This window comes from Spermophilus citellus (assembly GCF_964194105.1).
Source record: "Spermophilus citellus genome assembly, chromosome: 11".
NCBI classification, from domain to species: Eukaryota; Metazoa; Chordata; class Mammalia; order Rodentia; family Sciuridae; genus Spermophilus; species Spermophilus citellus.
The window spans coordinates 37,795,235-37,819,406 of NC_138192.1; the positions used below are offsets into that span (position 1 = coordinate 37,795,235).

The 24,172-nt window shown below is 34.5% G+C and overlaps 1 long non-coding RNA gene across 1 annotated transcript; it reads right to left on the reverse strand.

Moving 5' to 3' along the window:
* Positions 1-1,485: 1,485 nt before the first annotated feature.
* LOC308631101 lies at positions 1,486-23,821 on the reverse strand. Its single transcript, XR_014018109.1, has 8 exons — positions 23,652-23,821; positions 20,516-20,622; positions 19,183-19,320; positions 16,891-16,955; positions 6,996-7,029; positions 4,312-4,384; positions 1,723-1,780; positions 1,486-1,631 (listed from the first exon to the last, which is right to left on the reverse strand). It is a non-coding gene; the product is annotated as an uncharacterized lncRNA (long non-coding RNA).
* Between the last annotated feature and the right edge of the window lie 351 nt (positions 23,822-24,172).

The window sequence follows — 24,172 nt, forward strand, 5'->3', positions numbered from 1 at the left end:
ATAGCACCAAAATTCACAATAGCTAAACTGTGGAGCCAATCTAGATGCCCTTCAGTGGATGCATGGATTTTAAAAAATGTGGCATATATATATACAACGGAATTTTACTCAGCAATAAAAAAGAATAAAATCATAGCATTTTCAGGTAAATGGGTGGAGTTGGAGAAGATAATGCTAAGCGAACTTAGTCAACCCCAAAAAACAAATGCCAAATGTTTTCTTTGATATAAGGAGGCTGACTCATAGTGGGGTAGGGAGAGGGAGCATGGGAGGAATAGATGAATTCTAGATAGGAAATAGGGGAGGGAGGGAAAGGGAGTAGTCAGGGGATTAGCAAGGATGGTGGAATGTGATAGATGTCATTATCCAAAGTACATGTATGAAGACACAAATTGGTGTCAACATACTTTATATACAACCACAGATGAAAAATTGCACTGTATATTTGTAATGAGAATTGTAATGCATTCCTCTGTCATTTTTTTAAATCAATAAAAATATTGGGAATAGAACCTCTGGAGGTTCTATTCTTCTAGAGGAAGGAATGTTCAAGATATGACTGGGGGAGTATAATCAATCTATATGTACATACAAATATGCCACAGTGAAATTTTGTGCATACTTAAGGTGCAATTTTTAAATTTTGGCTATCTTTTTTTTAATTTTTAGAAGTTACTTTATCATGTTCATTACCCTATTACTTGTTTTGATTAGATTTATATTTTTCTTTGAATAGCAGTACCTATTTATATGTATTTTTTATTTTATTGGTTTCTTTTTAATTATATGTGACAGTAGAGTTCATTTTGATATAATTCAACAAGCATTGACTATTTTAATAGTTTTAAAACTATATTAACTGGTGCTAAATATAAATTACTTGAAGCTTTAATAAGAACAGAAGCAAAGAAAACATTGATTTCTTAAGGATATAAAATATGCCACATTTATTTGCTTATTTTTCTATTCATTATAATCACAAAATGGTTGTGATGGTAATCTCACACCCTGCCTCCTAGTCATTCAAGAATATCAAAGAGTAAATGATAGACATATTTGACACATTGTTCTATATATCCAGCATGTACTTCTCCTAAACATTCCTATGTTTGGCCTAATATTGACTTGCTGCTCCCCTTCATTTCACTACTACTTATTTTAAATATCAGCCATCTTGTCTCTCTTATTCAATATGGAAACTTATCCTTTCCTTCATAAATGAATTCTTCCTATGCATCCCTTTTTCTCAGCTTCATATTCATCAAGCTCTTCTTTTGCCTTCTTTTCTATTTCTTTCCTTCCATAAGGGCACACCAAAGAAGTGTTTATTCCCACCACATTCTGTCAATGTTAATTCTCTATATATACCTCACCTATTGTTATACTTGTTTTCTATTATAGCCTTGTTATAGGATGTTTGTCATCATGGAAGGTGATATGTGAAAAAAAAAATGGAAAGAGTTTTTAAAAATGCATTACCTTTGAGTCAGGTGATGGAAAGAAAGGAGAATCATTCTTTATTCTGATTGCCTGCACCAGTGTGGTTTCAACTACTTCCTTCTTTTGACTGGCAGGGGTACTGCTGTCAGGTAAGTTTTCACTCCTTCGGCTCCCAGTGTCATATTTTGCTTCTGACAATAAAAACAAAATAAACAGTATATAAAAATTCTGTAATTTCAGTCAATAAGCAGCACAACAATAGGCTGTCTTCAAATAGCTTACCATCCTTCGTGGATTGCCTGGAAGCTTTAGTTAATTTTCCTCCTTCTTCCAGGATGTTCTAGGAAGAAAAAAAGATTAAGGTATAATAAAAAACCAAAGTTGATGAAATAATTAATGTTCTCTACTATAACAGGGTATACGAGAAAGAACAGAGGTTTCTGAGTCATTCCAATGTATACTCAAACTCCAATTCTCTCACTACCTAAGACATACCTTCTCATGGGGTAAGGATTATGAGCCTTGACAGAGATCTCCAAAATGTCCCTCCCCTTATCTCCAATTGATTGTTACACAAATACTGAAATCCATTATACCATTTTCTTCAGCTGAATTGATGTAGGATAAACATTGTAGCCATCTGTATTTAGACTACTTTTGAAAAATGAGTAACATTTTGAGAAATGATGTGTGATATTTTAAGGTGTTTTTATGACTTACATTGGCATGAATTACCTCTTGAGGGGAAAACATACGACAGGAGCTTTTAGAGTATCTATTAAATGAGATTGATTGGATTCAAAAACAGTAGAAGTTTTGCCCATCTTATGTGTTAAATAGCTAAAGATAAATGCTCATACAAATTTTGCTTCTTCCGAGAAAAAGAAGAATGAAAAAAGCAATCTTGTGGGTTCAATATCAATGAATAAAAACAACACAGAATTGCTAAACAGAAACATTAACTCGAACCTCCGTGACAGAGATGGCACAATGAATAGACACTGAAGAGATGTTTTCTGCAGGGAACTATTAAGTATTAAAGTAAGTTATTGTTTTAGAAAGGGATGTATGTTCTTTTTATTCCAGTACCTTCATATAATTAAGTTAACAAAACAATAAGATATAAAATAGTTAAAAAAAAAAAACAGGTGGCACTGCCAACCACATCATCAGGTTTGCTTGGCATAGTTAACAAGACACTGAAATAAGTCGTTTTTAAAAAGATAAGCGAGAAGGAAGAACAAGCAAATCTTCATCTGAAGTCCAAATCTAAACTCAAGTTTGAAGCAGGCTTGGAGGATATTTTGGTTCCTACTTCCATATTTATGACATTAATCTAACTTGTTTATTCCTCCACTAATTTGAGATAACTTACTCAAACTTTACATCCCATATATTAAAAGAGAATACAAATTTAAAGCATGTTTTTTAATTCAGTAGGCTTAATTAGTAGTTATCTCATGCATATTATATTACTTAGGGCATTTCATTAAGTAGACATTTATTTTGTCACATTTTCTCATGTTCAACACTATATATAACAGCAGCTTTTAGAAACGTGCATTTCTCCAGGCCAAATGAGCTCATTTAATGTAAATAATAACATAATAGCATTCTAAATGGAATAAAGTATGATAGATGTATACTTATTTCCCCCAAAATAAAAATTACACCCTTCTTACTCACATAATATTTAGCTCTTCATGACTGAAATAAAATTAAAGTCATTTTAAAAAAAGAGAAGTCTTTTACATTTGAAACCTTATTCTAGCTGCTCCAGGATATTTGCAAATATATTTCCTAACTTGGAATAATTCATAAAAATGGTAGAGTTTTACAATGAATATTTAAATCACTAAATACAGAAACACCTAAAATTTAAAATTTCAGAATGTGACATAGGATTTGGATATTTTAAGAAACTATCATCAAAGAACAATAATTCTGAAAGTTTTTACCATACAATTATTGAGAGTCTCTGCTTCCAGAACTGGTTATTACTTTGTACAGGCCATCTATTTTTTGATTAGATGGAGAGGAAATTTTTAGAAAAAGTTCATTACCTCACGTTTGTTTTTATTTTTATTGGTTCTTTTCAGTTATACAGCACAATAGAAGTTATATACTAGGATATCATTATAAAAGCATAGAATAAAATTTGTTCTAATTCAGGACCTACTATTTCCTTCTGTTCTACTGATCTTTCTGCTACTTATAGTTTTTTAAATTAGTGTCACTTTTAGTGGAAAGACTCACAAAGTACGGATATGCAAAAGCCTTTTTTAATACAAGTATTAAGATATAGATCCTAGATTTCTGACTTGCCACAATTCCTAATATTATTTTAGTATAAATATAGAACCAAGGATAGAAATAGAGAAAAAGCTCTCCTAAAATGTTATGATACTAAAACATCAAGGGTCCAAGTAAAAAAAAGCAACTTGCAATGTACATCATACATTCCAAACTAAAGGCACCAGGGAAATCCCATGATTCTATAAAAATTAATTTAGACATGGGTTGTAAGTCATGTAAGTATGATTTACAAAAGACAGTAATATAAACTGACTACTCAAAAGATCCTTGACTAAATTTCACATTTCCTCTGCAGTTAGAAAGCTGTTCCTAACGCAATTTTTCTGTCACTATGTGTTTTCCAGCCCATCTTTTCTCCCTGCCCCCAAGACGCTCAGGTACTTGAGAGAACAATGATACAAACAACTTTTTAATTCAACATAATTCTCTAAAACGGATTCTTCTTAGCAAATTTTCATACAAAATGTCAGAAAAAAATAGCTAAATTTTAAGCATTAACACCTTAACATACAAAATTCAGAGCAAGAACATGAATTTCACAAAAGATCACTTTACCTTAATATGAGCTTCATAGTTGCCCTCTCCCTTTGCAAGGCGGGAATCACCTGGATCAGATTTTTCGGGAGATCTTTAGAGCAAAAATGTATAACAAGAACGGGTGAGTGGTTTTCTTTTTAAAATAAACTCTGTTTAACGTTTAGGTAAAATTTATTAAGTGGTATTTCTTGGTTGATATAATTAAAATATGACCTCTTTTTTTTAAAAAAAAAAGCTCATATTTACCTCGTTCTGCCTCTACTGCTCTGAATCTATGAGATATTCAATGAAGGCACTCTTAGTTCCAATTCAGAGTGATAGCCAATGTATCAGCAGAACCTGAGAATAATTATTCTACCTGAACTGAAACAAACCTCTGATAACCCAAGACAAGGTAGCAAGATGCACAGTTCCCTCGCCTGGATATCCATGAGTCAAATACTTCGTTCTGCACCATGGGAGTCACCAATAAAAACACCCTATTGTTTCCCCTTTACCCAAGAGCAGTGCAGAGAGTTTGCTGAAACTTTTTTAAATTTTTGGAAGTTAAAAAGTGAATGTATATGCTATTTAGAGTATTTTTGTCAGGCACATTTAAATAAATCATAAAATGGATTTTTCCTATATAGGTCCCACTTTATTCAGGTCCACATAAACTAGAAAGCACTTTAAAACTTTTATAGACACTCAGATACTCAAGGGAAAAGACTGCCAGAAAAGCAGAGTCTTGGGTAGTTGTACCTGTTTCCCTGAGTATTATTCTAAATGTCCTCCTTCCTCTGGGATCCATTCCCCAGTCCCTCATCTGCAGGCCTCAGTGGCAGTCTCCAAACTTGAAATCTACATCATGAACATGCAGATTCCTGACACAAGGTTCAACTAAATGGAGGCCAGTGATGGAGACTGGCCTCAGTCTAAATACATTACCAACTACTTAACTGGAGCTGTGTGATGGCTTTGCCTGCCAATCATTCCTGTGCCCAACACTACATGTACATTGTAAGGACATCAGCAAGTTGAAAAGAAAGTGGAGGTGAACGGACACCCACTTTGGGCCACAGATCCATATATTCTAACAAATTCTAGTGCCTGGCTCATTAGTTACTAATCCATTTTTGAATCACAGAGATGCAAACAGGAAAAAACAAAACAAACAAAAAAATACAACCTATCAGAACTTCCTCTAAATACTGTATATATTAATATGCCTTTATAGAGAGCTTTCAATATTCTGCACCCTTAATTCCAGTTTTGTGTTCAAACTGATCATAAACTCCACAATTTTGGTCTCTTTTCTAAACCCTTATTCCTCCTACCCAACACAGTGTTGTTACTCTTCAGAATAGCCCTTTCCTTCATTAGTTACATTTTGATCATCTACCACTTTGTTCACTTAATTCTATTCTTGTCCTCTTTAGTTGGGTTCCTACAGTTAATCCCCATTTTATTATGAAAACATTCACCTTCAAAATGATAACCAGAAAAAGTACTGAGCTTAGAATTCAAGAACCAAAGTTCAGGGCTGGAGATGTGGCTCAAGCGGTAGCACGCTCGCCTGGCATGCGTGCGGCCCGGGTTCGATCCTCAGCACCACATACCAACAAAGATGTTGTGTCCGCCGAGAACTAAAAAATAAATATTAAAAAATTCTCTCTCTCTCTCTCTCCTCTCTCTCTCTCTCTCCTCTCTCACTCTCTCTTAAAAAAAAAGAACCAAAGTTCAAATCTCATTGTTGCCACTTTCTGTACCCAGAAAAGTCCCTTTAATATCTTTAAATTTCAGGTTCATCCTCAAAACGATGATTTGGCTAGCCTGTCAAACACATGCTGAAAGACTAGAGGGTACTTTGACTAGTTGCTAAAATTCCTTAAAAATTCTGAAATTCTCTGAACTTTTGATTCTATCAACAGAAAATATTCAAATGACAAAATAAAACAATCACCAAGGGAGCAAAACAGAAAATAAAGATAGAAATTAAAGAAAAGATTACAGTCATAGAAAAGAAAAAAGAGTATAAAAGTAAAAGTCTTCATAAAATGAACAGGTGTAGTAATTGAAGGGAAACCAACTAGAAAATCAGGAAGTAGAGAAATCAGAATGTCCTCTAAGGATTAATATAATTAATACAACATTGTCGAAACAATGGTATTCTTCACTTCCAGAAAGATAATTTCTCTCCAGCACTTGCCTGATCTTGTTTATCAGAAAACCATATGGCCATAGCTCTGTGAGATTTTCCATAAAAGCTTTGATGTATTAAAAAAGCTGGTTACCAGTGGAACTGTTAAAAATGTCAGGACAAAATCTTAAACTATAACTAGGCTTCTCAGGTAAAATGTAACTCAGAATTAACACACAACAGCGTTTGACTTCTGAATTGATACATCTTGGTATCAACCTGTACAGTGGGGCAATACAGTCGAGTTCTCAGCCAGGTAAGGCTATAGTCTAACCACAGGCCTGATACTTACTAATTAGGAGAATATGGAACAAATAGCCTCTATGAATGACAGCTGCCTTATTAGTAATTAACAGGTTATAATAGCACAGGCACTTCCAAAGTCTCCATGAGACAACTTTAGGAAACAAATGTTAACTGAATGTGGTGTCTGCCCAGACTAGAACACTCAGCAAATACTTGGTTCCTTTTATCTTCACACTCTTAGTTAATAGACAATTTTTTTAAACCTATAAATTCATACCTTATTAATGCGTCAGCTTTAGAACTTTCTTTCACTATTAAAGAAAACAGTAAAATTATATTTAACCAACAGAAATATAAAATATTAAAGATTTATGACTCTGATGTTTTGTTATAATAAAATAATCCTCCAGGCCCATTCCTGGAAACATTTTTAGAATTAATATTAATTGTACTTCTGATAGGCAAGTAGTATATTAACAACTCCTATGTCCCCTACTCTGTACTTATCAAATGCAAGAAACATGGAAATTATAAAATTTTGATACTTAAAAGTAAGTCATTTGTCTCAAAACCATAATCCTTACTCAAAACTGCAAGATGAAAGAAAACCTTATCATTGTCACATAAAGTAGCATAAAGATATCAGTGTCAAACAAGGGGAGACACAATGGTGGATTAGCAGGAAGTGGCTTTTTGCACAGCTCCAAGACATGGGACCCAGAGAGGGAGATCACTGCTTCTCTGTGAGGTGGGTGATAAAAGCATGCCACTGATACTCAATACTGAACAGAGAGACTGGGAAACTGGGGAAGTTGGAGTGCATCAGACAAAGATGAGAAACAGAACTGGAGCTTAGGTTCTGATGGGAGTGGGGGAAATGAGTACACGAGGACAGGAAAGACTGAAAAGTGCTGCAGATGAGGGGCTGGGGTTGTGGCTTCATGGTAGAGTGCTCACCTAGCAGGCATGAGGCACTGGGTCAATCCTCAGCACCACAGAAAAATAAAATTACTGTGTCCACCTAAAACTAAAAATTTTTTTTTTAAATTTAAAAAAGTGCTGCAGAAAGTGTTGGCATGGGGCAACCTGGCCTGGGAAGACTCACAAGCTATTCTGCTCCTTAAACTACTGCGTGAAAGTCACCCCTACTCTGCCTGCTATGCACAGGGAGCTGAAGCTGGAGACATGTTTGCACATCTGCACTGCAGCGGCACCAACTCAGACTGGGAACTTAGATCCATGTGTTGGGGCCCAGTCCCATACATGAATCCAGCAGACACCAGCCACAAGCTCTAAAATGAGCCTAGCACATCAGGAGAATTTCTGGCATGGACAGCACTTTTCCTGGGGGTAATGTAAGTCAAAGAGGCCAGAGAGAGCCTGCCCTCCTCTTCCCTTGATACAGCACTGCCCAGGACCAGTGGCAGTGGCTTCAAAATCTGAATGAGCAGGAGGGGTGGAGCTTGGTGCTTGGGGGCAGATCTCAGGAGGCCAGAAAGGACAGTACTCTTGAAAAACGGAACCGTGAAGAACTGGCTTCCCCTTCCCAAGAGTGTAGCGCTGGAGAGAAGAGGGGTGTAGAGTGCTAAAGGTGCGTTGATTCTTTTATGCTCAATAACTCCCCATGCAATGAAACACCTGGGGCAAGGACTAGACCTCACTGCCTCCCCTGAGAACATCTTGTAGAACCCAGCATAACCTATTCCCGGGGGTGGAGCTGACAGCGTCTGTCATATTCCTATCTAGAAACCACAAATCCTTTTCTACTGGCAATTGCTTCTTTCCTCTTAATGAACTCTATTCTTAACTTCTAACACTAACTGGGGGTGGAGCTGACAGCACAGCTGGAGTTTACAGAACTCCAGACACCACCACTAATACTACAGCAACAATTAATACAACTGAAGCCACAGGAACACCTATTCTTTGATTGTATGAAAGATGATTCAGGATTACTTACTGTCTTTACTGACAGAAATTGATAAGCCTACCATTTGTTTATTGTGTCAATTAACTTTGTGTGACAATTAAAATTAAGTACTGAATTTAGTGCTACATATGTAGGCACAGTTGGATGCAATAATTTGGCTCCCTACTAATCTGTCAGGCACAGGATATCTACAGGATCTCTAGAAATGTGCAGACTAGAAGCTCTGTCGCTGAAGATCCATTTAGATACATGGGTAGACATAGAAACAATATGAATAAGCAAGGAAACAAAGCATCCTAATCAAACCAGAATGACTCAACAGCAGATTCCACATAAACAATAGTGGAGGAAATGTCAGAGAAGAAATTTAGAAAGTTTATAGTTAAACTGATCTATAAGATAAAAGATGATGTAAGGAGTGAAATCACACAGAAGACACAAGAAGGGAAAGATGACTTAAATAAGGATATAGAAGTTCTAAAGAAACATCAATCAGATATTCTCAAAATGAAGGAATCAATAAACCAAATTAAAAATTCAATGGCAAGCATCACCAATAGACTAGATGACTTGAAAGATTTTCAGGTAATGAAGAAGTAGTACATAATATTGAAAATAAATTTCATCATGGAGAAAAGATATTACCAGACCATGAAAAGAATTTTTTAAAAATATGGAATATTTTTATCTTTTCAAATATTTTCAAAGACTAAATTTAAGATTCACTGGGGTAGATTAAGTCTCTGAATTTCAAACAAACAAAAACCACAATCCTTTCAACAAAATAACAGAAAATTTCCAAAATCTTAAGAATGAAATGGAAAATCAAACACAGGAGTTATATAGAACTCCAAATATATAAAATTACAATAGTCCCACTCTAGGCATATTATAAAAATGCCTAATGTACAGAATAAGGATAGAATTTTAAAACCTGCTAGAGAAAAATGATTGGTCACATTCAGAGGCAAAACAATCCAGATCTCAGCTGATTTTTCAACCCAGACCCTAAAAGCTAGGTCTTGGAATGATATATGCCAAGCTCTGGAAGAAAATGGATAACACACCAAGAATACTAAATTAGGTCAGATTTGAATATGAGATAAAACCTTCCATAATAAACAAGAGTTAAAGAAAATTCACCACTAGAAAGCTGGCATGATAAAACAAACTCAAATAAAATATTTCATGAACAAAAAATAAAATGTACAAATAAAACCCAGCAGAGTGTACAACCACAACTAAAAGAATAGCTGATCAAAGTAGACTCTAATTCAACTTGAAAACTAGAAATAAATCAAAATGACAGGAACTATAAACCATCTCTTAATAATAACACTGAATGTTAATGGACTCAACTCATTAAAAGACATAGGCTGGCAGATTGGATTAAAAAACAGAACCCAACAATATGCTGTCTCCAAGAGACTCACCTCATAGGAAAAGCTATCCATAGACTGACTGTAAATAAAGATGGGAAAAACATATAATTCACATGGGTCTCACAAGTAAGCAGGCATTTCTATTCTCATATCTTATATAATGGACTTGCTTAAGGGAGTAATACAACAGCAAGAAATAACAGCTGTAAATATATATGCTCCGGAGAATATATGTAAACAAATTCTTCTCAGTATCATGAATCAAACACATCACAACACAATAATATTGGGAACTTTAACATGTCTCTCTCATCACCAGACAGATCATACAAACAAAGATTAAATATAGAAGGTAAAGAACTAAAATTACAATTAATAATTTAGGCTTAACAGAGATACATAGAATAGTTCACCCATCAAGGACCAAATACACTTTCTTCTTAGCTGCACGTGGAACATTTTCCAAAATAGATCACATTTTAGTACATAAAGCAACATTTACCAAATACAAAAAATAAAGCTAATACCTTGCACTTTATCATAATGGAATAAAACTAGAAATCACGATAAAAAATAAAAACTAACACTAGGAGACTAAATTCACTACTTAATAATGAATAGACAGCTGAACAAATCATGGTTGAAATTAAAAAATATTTAAATGTAAATGAGAACAGTGATACAACCTATAAAAATCTTTGGGACATTATAAAGGCAGTTCTAAGAGGAAAATTTGTAGCATTGAGCTCATACATTAAAAGAATAGAAAGTTACTGAGTAAATAATCTAACATTACATCTCAAGGCCCTAGGGAAAAAAACCACTAAAATTAGCAACAGACAGGATATAATAAAAATCAAAGCTGAAATTGATGAAATCAAGATTTTAAAATTAAAAAAAAAACCCACAACGAATCAAAATGTTGGTTGTTTTAAAAAATAAACTAAATTGATAAACTTCAGCCAAGCTAATTAAGAGAAAGAGAAAAAAGCAAAGTATCAAAATCTATGCTGAAAATTGAAATATCACCACAGATGAAGTAAAATCAATTATCAATAAATGTTACAGCATCAAACTAAGAAGGCTTCTTCACTGTAAAAGAAACAATCAAGGCATTGAAAAGAAAGCCAACAGACTAGGAAAAAAACCTTTACCACCTGTGCCTTAGAAATTCTAAGCATCAACTTCCAGGATAAAAAACTCAAAAAAACTTAACACTAAGAACACCACCACCACACACCACCACCCAATCAATAAATGGGAAAAGGAGTTGAATAGGTACTTCACAAAAAAAATACAAATGGTCAATAAATATATGAAAACATTTATAGAAATCAGAGGAATGCAGTAAACAAACCAGGGACAGAAGGCTTACAAAGACATTTCAGCATAGGAGACAACAAAGATGCTATTCTCTTACTTCCAGCTACTTATCTTATGTGTGGTACAAACAAAGCTTTACCTCCCCTAGGGGTAAAAACTGTTGAAAGATGCTTTCATCCATACTGCATTATCCTGGAGAAATGTAGAAAGAAACACTAGGAAGGTAGCAGCAAGTTGTTGTGCAGTAATAGCTGGTATCTTAAAATATTTAAATAGGCTATTAGCCTACTCATGCTTTCAGAATGTGCTAACTATTGCCCCTCCATATGGGAGAAGAAATTCCTTCCCACTTCATTTAAAGTATAAAACAAAACAAAAACAAAAACAATGCGACTTTTGTGGCATTTCTCCTGAGAGAATCTACTGGTAGGCCAGAGATTGTATTGCATAGAATGTATGAGCTCTGGCTTCAATCCCCGACAGTGAAATAAAAAAGTGATGATATTTTTTTAAAGAATTATACTGTGAAAATTATATAGACTGAGTTTATAATTACCACTCAAAAGAGGATATTTCAATTCATGCATGCTATTCACTTATTTCCCATGACAAGGTAGATAGATGTAAAAGAGTTTTTGATGCCAATTTTATAAACTATGACTTCTTGAGATTGTCAAATTCCATTGAGAAGAGTTTATATGGTCCCAGCAGAGCAGGATGGTCCAGTTAGTACTGGGTCATACAGCATGATGTCAATTTTCTCAATCCTCCTCATAAGTGGCAGATCTTCATATACTGCACACTTTCTCAGCATGTAATCTGTATCCCTCATGTCCTATACTGATGAACCAAACTACTAAAAATAGAAGATAAGGGCTACAAATGTAGCCCACTCACAGAGAATGTGCCTTAATTTCATGCTGCTATAGGTTCAATCACTAGCACCACAAAAGCACTGAGATCTACTTTTTTAATTATATATTTTTTTCCTTTCCTGTTTAGTGGTGATCTGATTGATTTATGAACATTTATACTCATGCATATTTCTTTTTCTCATTTCTAGCATTTTTGAAGCCAGTTATTTTTTCATGGATCAGTATTTTGACATAGCAATAAAGAAAAGTCCAGGACCAGATAGATTCTCTGGCAATTCCTACAAAACCTCTAAAGAACTACTAACATCAATATTCCTCAAATTATTCCATGAAATAGAAAAGGAGGGAATCCTGCCTTCCAAACCCATTCTATGAAGCAAAAATCATCCTGATGCTAAAAACAGACACATAAAGGAAGTAAAGCTTTAAGAAAAATATCCCTGATGAACATACATGCAAAAATTCTTAATACTTGAAAACTGCATATAAAAATATATTAAAAATATAGTGAACCATGATCAAGTGGGGTTCATCCCAGGGATGCAAGTTTGGTCCAACCTACAGAAATCAAAAAACACAATTTTTCAATAGACTTTAAAAAAAGAATCACATAACTATCTCAATAGATGAAGATCGTTTGACAGAATACAGCATCCACTCATGTTCAAAATGCTAGAAAAACTAGAAATAAATAAATATACCTGAACATTTTTAAAGCTATACACCAAAAAATCCCAAGGCTAACATCATTCCAAATGGAGGAAAAACTGAAACATTCCCTCTAAAAACTGGAACAAGACAAGGATGCCCTCTTTCACCACTTCTGTTCTTGAAATTCTAACCAGAGAAGTTTGGCAAAAGAAATTAAAGGGATAGGAATAATAAAAGAAGAGCTCAAACATCTCAATTTGCTGACAAAATTCTATACTTATTAAGACCCCCCAAACTACCCAAAACTTTTAGAACTCAACTCAGCATAGTTGCAGGATATAGAATTAACACTCACACATCAATTATGGTCCTGTACAATAATTATACATCAGATGATGAATCACAATGGGCTCAAAAAAATTAGAATACTTGGGAAACAATTTAAGAAGTGAAAGACCTCTATAATGAAAATCACAAAACACTAGAGAAAGAAGTTGAAAAATACTTTAGAAGATGGAAGATCTCCCATGTTCATGGATAGGCAGAATTAATATTATCAAAATTGCAATACTACCAAAACACTATAGTTTTAATGTAATTCCTACTAAAATTTCAATGAAATTTTTCATAGAAATAGAAAAAAACAGTCATGAAATTCACTTGGAAAAAAAGAGGCCCAGAATATCCAAAACAATCCTTGTGTGAGAAAAGTGAAAGAGGAGGCAGACATCACAATATCCAATCTCAAATTATACTATAGGGCTACAAAAATGGCATGGTGTTGGCACCAAAACAGGCAAGAAACCAATGAATTAGACAGACAAAACCACACAATATACTTATCTCCTAGTAGACAAAGGCACCAATAACATACATTAACAGAAAAGAGCTTCTTCAACAAATGGTACTGAGAAAACTGGAAATATAAATATGGCAGAATCAAATTGATCCCTTAACTCTTACCATGCACAAAACTCAACTCAAAGTACATCAAGGACCTAGGCATTAGACCAGAGATCCTGCACTCACCAGAAGAAAACGTAGGCCCAGCTCTCCATCACGTCAGCTTAGAAACTGTCTTCCTCAACAAGACTTCTAAATTGCAACAAATAAACTCAAGAATCAATAAATGGGAAGATAACAAAGTAAAAAGCTTTCTCACAATAAAGAAAATGATAGACCATGAACAGAAAGCCTACAAAATGGGAGAAAATCTTTACCACCTGCACCTCAGAGAGACATTAATCTTCTGGATATATAAACAACTCAAAAAACCAGCTCAGAAGGCTGCGGCAGGAAGATGGAGAGTTCAAAGCCTGTTTCAGCAATGGTGAGGCACTAAGAACTCTGTAAGACCCTGCCTCTAAATGCAAAACATAGGGCTGGAGATGTGGCTCAGTGGTTGAATGTCCCCGAGTTCAATCCCCAGCACCACCCCCCACCAAAAAGAAAACTCAAAAAACTTCACATACACACACCCCAATCAATAAATGGGCAAAGAATCTGAACAGGTACTTCACAGAAAAAGAAATACAATTGGTCAATATATTTTTTAAATGTTTAGCATTATCAAGAAGACAAGCAACAATAAATGCTGGAGAGAATGTGAGAAAAAAGTTACACTCATCCATTGCTAGTGAGACTGCAAATTGGTGCAAGCACTCTGGAAAACAGTATGGAGATTCCTCAGAAAATTTGGAATGGAAACACCATTTTACTCAGAAGGACTTAAAATCAACATAATAAGTGACACAGCCACATCAATGTTATAGCAGCTCAATTCACAATAGCTATGAAATCAATCTAGGTGCCCTTAAAAAGATTTAAAAAATTAAAGAAAATGTGGTACATAGACACAATAGAGTACTTATTTCTCATCCATAAAGAAGAATGAAATTATGGCATTTGCTGGTAAATGGGTGGAACTGGAGACTATCATACTAAGTGAAATAAGACAATACCAGAAAACCAAAGGCCAAATGTTCTCTGATCCTAAATAGAATAAGTTATAGACCATGTATGTATCACATATCAAAATACACTCTACTGTTACATAGACCTAAATATATACAAATAAAAACTGGTGCTAAAAAAATAAAAATAAGAACAGAGGAGATTTAAAAAAAAAAAAAAGCTCCCACCTAACATATACCCGTTTAGGAATGGACAGACATGTCTAAAATTCAGTGGTCTGGACACTCACCCTAAAGCAAGACTAGAAATAAATGAAGCAACTCTTACAAAATTATGCAGGTCCTCAGCCTAGGTCTCTCCCATATCCTTGCAGACAGCACATTATTGACAAATTTGGAGGAACCACCACAGATTCTCTACTGCCTATATCACTAGTCCACCAACATGACTCCACTCTCAACACTGATGCAGAAAGCTATTATTACCTCAGAACTGACAGTGCAAACTGACAACAGCTCACGGATCACAGATAAGACATAGGAAACTGCAATACAGATGCCATTTGGAAATGAATTCAACTTTATACAATAAACCAATACCACAGGACACTTCATCCAGAGAAGGCTACTTCCTAAGTAAACCCTCACATAAAGGTGGAAGAGACATATCCCTGAAGATGTACAAATTTCAACCTAGAAATGTAAGAAGATAAAATTTATCAAGGTAGTATGACTCTTTCACAGTTTATAACTCTAGGAACTTTTTGCAAAGATAATGCAATAGAGAAAGCGCCAGAAAAAAAAAAATTCTAAAGAATGTTAAAAATAATGAATGAATTCAAAGATGAAACAAAGAAAAACTGAGTAAATTAAGGAAAACAGTGCAGGACATGAAAGAACAATTTAATACAGATTCTGATAATTAGAAATCTTGAAAATAAAGAGCTCCATACCTCAAATAAAAATATCTAGTTGAAGTCAAACCCATAGAGTACATCAAGTGAAAGAAAAAATATCAGAGTTTGAAGTTGACAAAATAACACATTCAGACAATACTAACAACAATCAGAAGAATTGTAAACAACTTACAGTCCCACTGAACACAATTCATAGACAGTACTCTTATGAATCACTGGTACACACAATGGAGGAGAGGTACAGGCTATAGACAATGCAAGCTTTCTCCGTGAATAAAAGAAATTATTTCTTAAATCTGGTGACAGTCATGAACATCCAGGCATAATAAGGTTTTAGAATCCCAAGTGGACATGACCAGAAAATTAGTCTATAAAATTACCAAAGGTAAACTGAAATCTACAGAAAGGGCCAAAGAAATTATAAACACATCAGAAAAAATATTAGATTTCTGAGTAGAACCTTTAAGATTCAGGATAGCATGAAATGGTATATTTCAAACACTGGATAAAAAAAATGTTTAAAAGTAAACAAGGACAAAAACTATAACATGAATGGAAAGGATGGTCATCATGTTAAGGTTAAAAAAAATCAAAACAAAAATCCAAGTATCACATGCTCTCCCTAACATGTGGAATCTGGGAAGAAAATATGAATGACTAGAAAATGGAAGAGAGATTATTAAAGAAGAGGGAAGGTAACTGGGAAGGGGGAAAAATGGAAGTAGGCAGAGTGGTCAGGATTCAATTATTGTGTGTGAGTATAGAAATATCACTGTGAAATCCACTAACTTGTGCCCACAATAGGAGTTGATATTAATAGTTGATAAGAACACCTGTTTTTATAACAAGTCCAATTTGCTATAATGTCACCATATAGGAAACACAACACACTAATTTAAAAATATTTTTCTTATTTATGCAAAGCCATAAAATTTCAGGGTTCAAAATTAATGTAAAATTTATTCAGATAATAATATCATTTAGATGATAATTTTTCTACAATTAATTGCTAAATAATTCTGGATTCTAGATGATCAAGAAGGAAATTAAGAAAAATATGAATGGAATTTAAAGATTTATTTTTTTCCATTGTTCTTTTGTGATCAAAACTTCCTTACTCTTTTTTTTTTTTTAAATACAGGGCATAAACACCAAGAGTAACTCACTTTTGTAAGTCTTACCTGAACTGAAAATTGCTGATGTTCTAGATTCTGCTTTCATATATTGAAGAATTAAATTCCTGTTGCTATATTTGAAAAAAGTAATAAAATTGGTATTTTAATAATCATATGAAAACACTGACCAAATATAATTGAATACTTTGTATAGAGTTTTAGATCTAGTATCAGAACTTTTTCATATGCTCTCCAAATTTGTAAGCCTTACAGACATTTTATTAACTTGAAAATTATTTGTGGGGCTGGGGATGCAGCTCAAGCGGTAGCGTGCTCGCCTGGCATGCGCAGGGTGCTGGGTTTGATCCTCAGCACCACATAAAAGTAAAAAATAGAGATATTGTGTCCACCTAAAACTAAAAAAGAAATAAAAAAAGAAAATTATTTGTACAATGTTTGTTCTGATGCCCAGGCTGATCCTAAACTCCTGGGCTGAAGCAATTGTCCTGCCTTAGGCTCCCAAGTAGCTGGGGTGAATGCACATGCCACTGAATCCATACTTTTTAAAGAAAAAAAAATTAATTTAAAATGATCATTGAGAGCAACACAGGTAAATATATTAACTAGTGTAGACTGAACTCAGAAAATGCCCTCTGTAAACAATAGCTCCTTGTTCTTGTAAAGTCCTTTCTCTTAGGCTTAAGAATTTCTAAAAAGTAAGGGTTGTATGACTTTAGTTCACCAGGATGTAATAAAGATTTACTAAGAATATTGAAAGAAATAGTAAAATAATGGCATATTTAACTATTTAGAATCTCAAAACCATCGTATATTTTTACAGGTTCTAATATTCAAATGTTAAAATTATTTTTTAAAAAATGCTTGAGTCTTAATTATCATTATCATTGGTACTCTTTGTGCTTTGTAAATCAGAACAAATCATCGATTAAGTAATTTACAATTTTATTTACAAATATCTCTTTAGAGATTATAATCATCCCCTTTTTTGAGACTCATCAATAATAAAGGCAAGAAATTAACAAATGCCAAGGACTGGCTTGGACTACTATTTCTTCTCTATCTAGTTGAACCAAATCGGCAGACCTTTGTAAGAGTAGCTACATCCCCACGTTGATCTCCAACTGCCTTGGAAGATAAAAAATCCTCTTCAACACAATGAATACTGAGGAGTCATCATGGGGCTTAGCTCTCTTGAGATTCAATGAATCTGCTTAATCTCTTCGTTTGGGGAAGAACTTAATATATGCTGAAAACTTTAGATAGTGATTCCAACAGCTTAGGAAATTTTCATGATTTGGGAAAACCAACCACTAGAGGTGCCAATAAAAATTGGCATCCACCTTAGGAAATAGTGCTATGGGGCCCCTTGCAGTCAAGGAAATGTATTTCAAGGGATGGAAGGTTTTCAGGTACATATCTGTTAACCAAGATGGTAGAAAACTCTGATCTCTTTCAGTGACTTTACTTGAAGTTCTCTGATAGCTTTTAATGATTTCAATTTTCTAACAGAAAAGACAAAGTCCTCAAAGGATAATGCACCAGAAAAAGAAAATTCAATATGGGGGTTCTATATAAGTTTCCTAAAAGGGGGACAGGGTCAGAGCATTTATTGTGTGTTGGCCAAAGATACAGGCCAAGCTGTCAAAGCAGAGTGCTGCTGCTTGGGAACAATGGTTAAATAAAAAAGCATGAGTGCATGAGAACTAAAAAGAGTGTTGTAACTTTTTGAGTCTAAGTGTGTGTTACCATGAAGACTCAGGGATGGATCAGTGAGAACATGTAGTAAAGCTACTCTCTACGAGACTGCAAGGTCAGTTCTAGCAGAAGTCCTAATGTATTGGCTAGTGGTGTACCTTGGTGCTAGAACAATTTCCTTGCATGTACGAGAAGAGGAGGAAAAGGAAGGAGAGAGATAACAAACCCTGCAGGTGACTCATGCACGCGTAATTACTTTTTAAATTTTTTCTAAATTTTAATTATGTATATGACAGCTGAATGAATTTTGATTCCTTGTACACAGCTGTGGCACAACTTTTCATTTCTCTGATTGTACACAATGTAGCATTGCATCATGGGTGCAGTCATACATGTACCTAGGTAATAATGTCTACCTCATTCTACCCATCTTTCCTGCCCCCATTTCCCCTCCCCGGTCCTCCCTCCTCTTTGCTCAAACTTTCATCACTACTTTTAGGCTACATTGAGCAGCTGTCCTAACTCACTACTGTTTCTTACATAGTTACACTATGAAGTCTCACTTCATGTGTGAGATGCAACAGGTGTAACTATTGTGGATCTACATCTAATGCTGATTAGTACTGTCATGTAAACACTTACGCAGTACTGCCACTAGCAATGGCATAAGACAAGGCAATCCGTCCACACTTATCTGAAGCAGATACATTAACACCACATTGAAGAAGCAGCTCAGCTATCTGTGTTGATTTATGTTCCACAGCAAACATGAGGGCGGTTCTAAAATAAGAGAGATAACTTCAACCTTAGGCATTTTAATAAATTTATTTAAATAGCCAATTTACTACATTTTACCAATTTGATATCTTGCTTTACATACACTGACAGACATAAACATCTTGGAAGATATCGTATCTTTATCTTTGAAAGTCATTTGTATGTCTAAGAGGAAAATAAAGACAATAACTATGATGATGTCATTCATCTGGAGTTGGCAAAGATTTCAATGAGAAAACCTCCCTTTTCTTCCTAGGATGATGTAATACATTGTAACTCACAGTCAGCCAAAGGTCAAGAAGTAAAAAAGCTATTTGCAGGCCTAACATGATAACAGTAGCACTGTGGTAATAACAGTCATTATTGCTTCAGTCATTCACTTGGAGAAGCATTTGCCAGGCATTGAAATCAGTGCTATATGTACAATCTGGCAACCAGCTTTCAAGCATATGTTATCCTCTTTTTCATATCAGGAAACATATTTAGTCATTACCCATATTTAGGATTGCTTTCAAGGTCACACATTTTGCAACTTGGAAAGCTAGGAATGCAATCCAGTCATGTGTGAATGTAAAGCTTCTTTCTTCTTTCTTTATCACCCACCTATATCTTATCTTCATTAAAGGAAATATTTTTTCCCTTTGAAGTTATTTTCTTTCCTTTGTCCATGCCAATTAAAAATAAAATCACTCAATAGCAATTAACACTCAGAAATAATCTAAAATCAATATTCTACAAAGTAATTTAAAGCAAATAGTCATCCAAAGGACGAAATTACTTTCAATGTCTGTTTATGCTCAACACAGCATTTCCAAAAGAAAACTAAACCAGGAGAAGAGAAAATATAACAGAAAGTTCAAAAAATCCAATACTAACAAAGCAAACTAAAAGTCCATATTTTACAAAACTAAAATGAAAACTCTAGCTAACACAAGATCATGTGATCAACAAAATCAAATACTAATCATCAGCCAATAATTATCAGGGCAGGTGACTCACACCATATACTCTTATTTGTGTTACTCAGTTTCAATAACTGCTTTTCTCCCTAATTGTAGTTCATTGTTCATATATTCCACCTATATTCACACATATATTCCAATGATTATATCATTCCCATTAATTTAATAGATTAACTTAAGTGATTTTTACTACAAAATTAAGTTTTTTCAAAAAAAAAACCAATAAAGTACTATACCTTCCCTTATCATCAACTGCGTGTATGTTTGCTTTATTGTTAATAAAAAATTCTACCATCATCTGTCTCTTTCTCTTTATGGCGAATAAAAGTGGTGTTTGGCCACTCTGAAAAACAACAAAAATAGTTTATTCTCAAAATTAATTCTTCTCAACTAAACTTAACCTTACAAAATACTGTATGAATATAAGCACATAATAATAATGTAAATTAAGAGTAGCCACTCTCTTCTCTTCCATAAGTGCTGCTCTTTCAATTTGAAATGCCTCTCCTGTGCCTAGAGTGGCCACATGAACTCCAGTCATTTCCAAAACTGCTTCAGACATTTACTGTTTCCACGGATCTTTGCCTCTGTCGAGCATTCATCATGGCATCTTGGAGTTATGTAACCCGCACCCAACTCAACCAAGAGCATCTTGAGGACGTGATCTATATCTTCTATCTCAGAAGCCCCATTCCTTAACACATATTAGTAAAGGATTTAAGTATTTGATTAATGAGCCAAATTTTCAACTCATTCGTAGGGTGTATCAATCAGATTCTGAAGAATGTCTACTTTTCCAGAAATACCAAGACTCATCAGGAAGATTCTTTGTTTCACTATTAGATAAAATTTACAGAACTGTGCATTGCATGTCCAGTATTACAGAAACAGCTTTATCATTGCATAACCCCTATTTGACACTGATTTTTCATAGCAAAAAATCCCATGTGAAGAATTCAAATTGCAGGGATAGAGTTCTGAGAGCTTTCCAGTGACATGGAAGTTTCCTCCATGTTACACAAGTCCTCTTGATTATCTTCTCTTTATGGAATCAGAATCCCAGATACCAATGTCAGGCATTCCTGCTCCAAGAGGGTCACAAAGATAATGGGCTCTGAATTAAAAGATATAGATTTTGAGTAAACTATATTGCTTTTTCTTAATTGGTCTCTACGTCTTCTCTTATTATAAGATAAAAGATATTTATTATTTATGTTAGAAAGCTCAATACAAAAATATATTCTTCCTACAGAATTGGAGAAAAATTTTTGCCAGCTAATCCACTAGTAGGGGATTAATAAACATAAATAACCAACTCAAAAAAGCTTAACACTGGGCTGGAGGAGTTGTGGCTCAGTGGTAGAGCACTTGCCTAACACAGGCAAGGCACTGGGTTTCAGTCCTCAGCACCACATAAAAATAAATAAAGTATAGGTATTGTGTTCAACTACAACTAAAAACTAAATATTAAAAAAAAACTTAACACCAAAAAACAAACTCAGTCAATAAATGGACAAAAGAACTGAACATAAATTTCTCAAAAAAAACCCACAATGTCTAAAAAATATGAAAAGCTCATCTACATCTCTAGCAATTAGGTCAATGCAAATCAAAACTACATTAAGACTTCATCTTCATCGTACTCCAGCCAAGATGGTAATGATCAAGAACACAAACAGTAATACAGGCTGGTAAGGGTGTTGGGGGAAGGCACACTTGTACACTGCTGGTGGGACTGCAAGACTAGTACAACCACTCTGGAAAACAGTTTGGAGATTCCCCCAAATCTAAGAAGGGAACCACAACATGAACCAGCTATCCCACACCTCAGTATTTTCCCAAAATTACTAAAATAAAGTTTGCCTAGTATAGTAATACAGCCACATGTGTGTTTATAGGAACACAATTTACAATAGCTAAATTACAAAATCAACCCAGGTGCCTGTCAATAGGTGAAAGAGTTAAGAAATTGTGTTGCACATACATACAATGGAGTTTTACTCAGCCATAAAGAATAAATTATGGCATATGCTGGTAAATGGATGGAAACAAAAAATATCATGCTAAGTGAAATAAGTTTAACTTATTAAGAAACTCAAAGGTCAAATGTTTCATATGTGGAAGTTAAGAAAAAGAGAAGGTAAGAACAAATATCAAGACATAGGGAAGATCATTAGGGTAAAAAAAGGAGATTGAGAGGCAGAGTGGGAATAGGGAAGGGAAGAAGGCAATGAAGAAGGAATTCTTTAAGAATCATGTTATATGCATATATAAATATACTACAGGGAACTACACTTTTATGTGTAAGTAGAAAGAAGCAATCAAATATAAATAAATTGACAGGTGAAAGGAAGCCCAGGAAACAGGAGGAGAATGGAGGAGAAGGAGGAGGACAGGAGGGAAAAGAGGGGATCATGAACTCAACTGGAATTCCATGCATGTATGATTTTGTTGGTATGAACACAACTACTATGCGTCACTATAAACTCCAATAAAAATAATATTAAAAATATATTCTGACTTGTAATGATTATCCTGGTAACATAATGCTTAGCTACTTTTCAAAATTCTTTTTAATCTGGTTCCACTTTAATTGCTACTTAAAACTTATTTATAATTTTAGGCAAAATGTAATTCATAAATTTTGTGTATCAACAAGTTTTATGCTGATCTACATGGATTATTTTTAGCATCATGAAAGACTAAATCATTTTCATTTTTAAGGAACAAAGCTGAAGAGTAGTACATAGGACAGCTTATAACATCCATGACTTATCTACTTCTAGCAATAATTTATCCACTTATAGCAATGAGTAACCTAATCAGGCTCACAAAAATTCCCATGAGAACATGATTTTTATGGTATAAAGAAAACTATTTAAATGCCAAATTCTAAATTCCATAATTTGATCCCATTTCAAAGAGATTCATATTATGTAGGCCATATTTTTGTAAATCAGTAGGAAACCTCCATGCAATCTTTATCAAAACATATTATAAAAGTAGAGGCAAAGTAGGTGATCTGAGTGAATGCTGCAGTTGCCAGTAGCAAACTGAAGAACATGTGTGCCCAGCATCTGGGAGGCAAACCCTGCACACCACACCACACAGGGGGACCACATTGGGTTCCTTCACAAAAGCTTAAAGTTCAGATTTCTGCATGAGTCTCTTGATTCTAATTCATGGAGGCAAACTAAATATACACATGAGCTATAAGAGGAGGAGGAGGAGGAATACGAGGAGAACTTCCAACATTTGCTAATATTCTAATAGAGAAAATTCTGCTTATAATCAGTATTTGTTAACACACATTACTGTTAATTTTAAAGAAACATTTCAAATATTTTGGAAATAATGGTGATTGATGTATACCGTGTTTCTGGCTTCAATGTCTGCGTTGAATGAAAGCAGTTTTGTTGCTACTGATGTGCTCCTATAAAAGATAGCACAGTGGAGAGGAGTTTCACCCTTGTTGTTGTGAACATTTGGATTGGCACCATGTTCTAGAAGAAGAATTGCACATTCCTCTTCCTCGTACTGTAGGGCCTGTTGGTTTTAACCAAGAAATAGATTGTAAATTTGGGAAATCCAAGAAAAATATTTCACGTTTTACTCATTAGTTATAACTAAATGGCATTAATCAATTTTTCTTCTAAGCATTTCATCAATTTCATTTCCTGCAAAACCACTGGCTACATCTACCTTCATCAATGGTGTGTTGCCGTCACTGTCACACAGGTCGACGTTGCATTTCCTCTTGACTAGAAGAGCCACCACTGCTGGATTGCCATAGGCACAGGCATAATGTAGAGGGGTTCTATGCAAGTAAGAGGCTTTGTTAGGAATTCATAAGACACCTTTTGAAATATACAACTTTTCATGCAATTATAAAC